This window comes from Oratosquilla oratoria, chromosome 31, assembly GCF_046742065.1.
Source record: "Oratosquilla oratoria isolate Oo_2021 chromosome 31, ASM4674206v1, whole genome shotgun sequence".
In the NCBI taxonomy this organism is placed as follows: Eukaryota; Metazoa; Arthropoda; class Malacostraca; order Stomatopoda; family Squillidae; genus Oratosquilla; species Oratosquilla oratoria.
In genome coordinates this window covers 4,295,382-4,300,381 of record NC_134807.1, presented here as the reverse complement: position 1 = coordinate 4,300,381, position 5,000 = coordinate 4,295,382, and the positions used below count along the sequence as shown (strand labels likewise).

At 35.2% G+C, this 5,000-nt stretch overlaps 1 protein-coding gene across 1 annotated transcript in view; it reads left to right on the top strand.

Moving 5' to 3' along the window:
• The window catches only part of LOC143041423 (CD109 antigen-like), a 132,632-nt gene that overhangs the window by 23,661 nt on the left and 103,971 nt on the right, over positions 1–5,000 (top strand). The window lies entirely within an intron of this gene.

The following is a 5,000-nucleotide window of genomic DNA, read 5'->3' as shown; positions in this document are numbered from 1 at the left end:
ATTATTCATTATCCCACCTGTGTGTGTGTGTGTGTGTGTGTGTGTGTGTGTGTGTGTGTGTGTGTGTGTGTGTGTGTGTGTGTGTGTGTGTGTATCAGATTCATTCTCCAGGAGCTGTACTCGTGCATGCTCTCTGTCATTCTTTTAATAAAAGAACTCCTTACCTAATCTAACAGAAACAAAATTTGCCCAAAATCTTACGATCGTAATTTCGTGCTGGTAAATCCTCCATCACACTTTAAAGAGTCTCGTCAAATGTGAATTAGAAAAGTTAGAAAACGACTTCGTTTACATTATTCTTGATTTCTCTAACTACAATTCAACAATGTGTCTAATATTCGTCTAGATTTAACTTATTTTAGTTTGTCATTCAGCTTTTCAGTGTATGACGCAATGGTGAATTGGCATTTGGAAATTCGAACAAGGGAAAATTGTAACCGAAGTCGTTTCTACTTAAACGAACGCTCTTCAGTCGCGTGGCCGTGACAGGATTTTAGTGTTAGGAATCGATATTACTTTTTTTTTAACACAATTTTTTTTCATCTATTTACTTTTTTTATTTGAATTTGTTTACTTATTTCTTTATTAATCACTCTATATCTCCGTCTATTTGTTTATTCATTTATATATTTATCTTTTTAGTTATCTATTATTTCTATTTCATATATTAACTAATTTGTATATTTGTGAATTTATTTATTTGTTTATTTATGTATTTAGTTATTTATTTTGTTGATTTATTTTATCTGTTTTTATTTCTTAATCTATTTATTTATCTATTTGTTTAATGTTCATTATTCATGTTTATTGATTTATTGTTTATCTTAGTTTTTATTAATAAATTAATTAATCTATTCATGTTTATTTATCTAATCCATTTATATACTTATTAATTGATTTATATATTCATTTATGTATTCATTGATTTCTTTTATTAACTTGTGCGCGTTTCATTTTCTTGTGATGCAATGGGAAGATTTGCAAAAACTTTATGGGATGTTCTGATCGTAAACTTACGCTTGTAAACTTACGATAATAAACTAACAATCGTATACTTACCATCACAGACTTAGTATCATAAACTTACGATCGTAAATTTACAATGATAAATCTAGTCGTATACTTACGATGTTAATATTACAGTCGTAAACTTGCGACATGAACTTACGACCGTGTCCTTACGATCGTAAAACTACAATCTTATATTTACAATAGTAAACTTGCAATCGCAAACTTATAATCGTAAACTTGCAATCGTAAACTTATAATCGTAAACTTACAATCGCAAACTTACGATCATAAACCTACAATCATATATTTACGACCAAATACAATTGTAACCTTACGATCGTAACCTTACGATCGTAATCTTACAATCTTAACCTTACGATCGTACCCTTACGACCCTACCTTTACGATCGTAACCTTACGATCCTATCTTTACGATCGTAACCTTACGATATTTAGGCGACTCTAGTGACTGATAAACAAGGCAAAATCGGGCAGTTGGGTCGATTTGGGATTCGCTCAGAACCCGTTACGTCATCACGGAGGATATACGACCTAAAGCGTCGGAATGACAAGGAATCGTACGTAATTTAAGTGTAGCTGGGGTTTCGTGGATGCCAGGGGTTTGTTATTTTTTATTTATTCATTTTTTTGGTTATTCATTTTGTTATCTATTCATTCTATTTTATTCTATTTTATTTTATTTTTATTACACAAGCGCATCTGCAATAGCCGACCGACTGACCTACGTGAAAAAAACAGTAACAAAGATAATAATTGTAACAAAAGAAAATAATGATAACAGTAATAAAAAGAAAAATACGATTAAAATCATAATAATAGTAAAAATAACAACGATAATAATGAAAATAATAATAACAATAACAATAACAACCTGACGATCTGCCTTGGGTCAGAAGCAATGCAACGAGGCACAGCACATCCACGGCAAGGCCGCTTCACTTCATCGGCGACCACTCTCTCCCCACTCTCATGCAGAAAAAGAGAAGACGGGGAGAAATCCCTTCGGACTGCGTCAAAATATAATTTTCACATAAACACCCCCTACCCCCCACCCCTATCCATCTCTTCCTTGCATAACAGTATCATCTACACAATCACTATCTACCCATCCCTATCTCCTACCTCTCCCTTCCTTGCTCGACAGACAATCCCCTCTTTCTCTATGCCCCCTTTACCCAATCCATCCATCTCATCCTCGGTCGTCCCCTCAAGTTCACTCCATCCACCTCTGCCTTCCACACCTCTTTTACTAATCTTTCTTCCCTCATTCTTTCCATGTGTCCAAACCATCCCAATACTCTTTCATCAACCCTATCTGCCAACTCCTTTTCCACCCCCACTCTCCTCCTCACCTCCTCGTTTCTCACTCCATCCAGCCTAGCAACCCTCCACCATCCTTCTCAGACACTCCATCTCAAACACTTTTAGATTTTTCCTCTTTACCTCATCCTAATATTAACCGACGCAACACGGAAAAAAAACGCACAATGACAATATTTGCGGACTGACATCGTGTCACCACACCGACTGCAGACGGACATTATGTCACACAGAGTGATCTCCCCTAGTGAACATACCACAATTCGCTGCATCATCGCAAGACTGTCGTAACTCAAATTTCGTGATTTTTTTCAGGAGAAGCATTTTAAAGTATCTAAGTCCTATAATTTTACCCTAAGCAACAAAACTTACTATCTTGATTAGGTAAATAGGGCTCCACTTGACTTGCGACTTTATTACCAAAAAACGCAGAATTATTCGGCATTCTAAACCATTGTAACTCTATACTTGAAATTTTTGAGTTACGACAGTCTTGCAATAATGCAGCGACATGCCCTACACATATATAGCGCATAAACAAATCCTCATTCCATGATAGTCCTGATAATGCGCAATGAGTGAGCGAAACGTCGACATTAATTACAGACATCTCCCCCATACACTTCCCAAACTTCTTAAAAAAAAAAAAAAAAAAAAAATCTAAAGTCTTTAGGGAAAGCAGAGAAGAACTTGTTCAGTAGAATACGTATGTATGTGCGTATATGCAATATACATATGTGTATGTATATGCAATAAAGAAATAAGCTGATATACTAATAAAAAATTAAGATAACAGGAAATATTTTATTACATATTATTATATAATGAATAAATAAGCTGATATACTAATAAAAAATTAAGATAACAGGAAATATTTTCTAACGAATAAAGATATTTGTACGAATTTACGTGGAATTTACAAACCAAGGAACAAAATCACGACGAAGAACTACATGCGTGCCTCTGGTCTGTAGGGGTGTCATCAAAATCCCCTCTAAAAGGGTTATCACACTGGGCTATCCTTCCTCCAACATACTACCTCCAACCTCCAATTGAATAACTAGGATCTGACTCCGCTAACAGAAATCTAGGTTTCTCTAAGAACCTTTCGACAGTTCTTTCGGGGAAATTGACCTCTGAAAGGGTCATCACATTGGGCTATTTTTCCTTCAACATTCTACCTCCAACTTCCATTTGAATAACTAGATTATAACTTCATTTACAGAAATCTAGAGACTTCTCCAAGAGCATTTCAACAATATGTCTAATATCCGTCTAGATTTACAATCTCAGTTCATCATTCAGGTTTGTTATATATACACGACGGAGAGATGATTTGATATTTGGAGATTTGAAAATTCAAACATTGTAACCGTTTTTGCCCTAACGAACTCTCGACTGTCGGCGATGGTGAAGCCTATGGAAGAAGCTCAATGTGATAACTCTTTAACGCAGGCCTTAGGGCTCAACTAAAAACAATTCAAAATTTTGAACCCCTGACTTTTTTTTTTTTTTTTTTTTTTTTTTTTTTTTTTTACCAGCGCTTCTATCCTTGTGGATATGGATATTAATATTCTATACAGCTTGTATTGTATAGATTACTACTGTATTATACAACAGAGGATTTATTTTGTCGCCACAAGAGACTACGTTTGATTGAGAAAACGGACGAGATGCTCACAGAATTCACGGCTGAGGTTGATCAAATCTATCGAGTGTTATTAAAAGTACGATGGAAGGGTGTATGCATGGAAGCTCGCTCCTCGAAGAGACCCGTGAGGGGGGAGACTGGCGCCAGCGTGAGTGAAGTAACGGGACCCCTGGCGTATGCCTCCCAATGGAAGATGATTTAATTGTATGATGCGGAATCGAAAACTGCATTTATTCATTATCGTGGTAGGGTTAGTAGATTTTGTTTTGTTAAGCAACGGAAGATTTTTGTTCAATTGATCATTAGAACAAAGTGAACAGTGAACATTTACAAAGGATTACAGAGGAGCATGCCGACAGGAGACCTTTTGGTCCATAACTAGATCGGATGCGAAAAAATTACAATAATGATAAATAGATAAATACAGATAAAATAAATAGAAACTATAATATGAATATTTTTATCTAATTATTTATTTATCTATTTATCATTATACAAATAATTGTATTATAATTCTTATTACATAATGAACATTGAAAAAGATGTACAGTATCCTCCAATGATAATGAGGTGAATTGACAAGCGAGTAGATTATTGGACAATTGATACTCTACTTACGGAAGATGAACTACATAAGAACACAAGAACACAAGAATGAGACTGCAAGAGACCCTAAGGCCTACACTCGGCAGTTCCATGTCCATTACCACTTACCATCCCCATACATAAAGTTACCTTATCTTTTCTTGAGAACATAAGAATGAAGGAGACTGCAAGAGACCTTAAGGCTTATACTCGGTAGTTCCATGTCCATTATCACCTATCAACCCCATCCATAAAGTTATCTTATCTTTTCTTAAGACAAACAGCTGTTTCAGCGCTCTCTACTAAGTCTATTCCATTCGCTAACTACCCATTTTTAAACCCGTTCTTGTCCATGCGTGATCAAAATGAATGACTGTCAAAAATATACTTCTGTACCTTGTTTATCCAATGT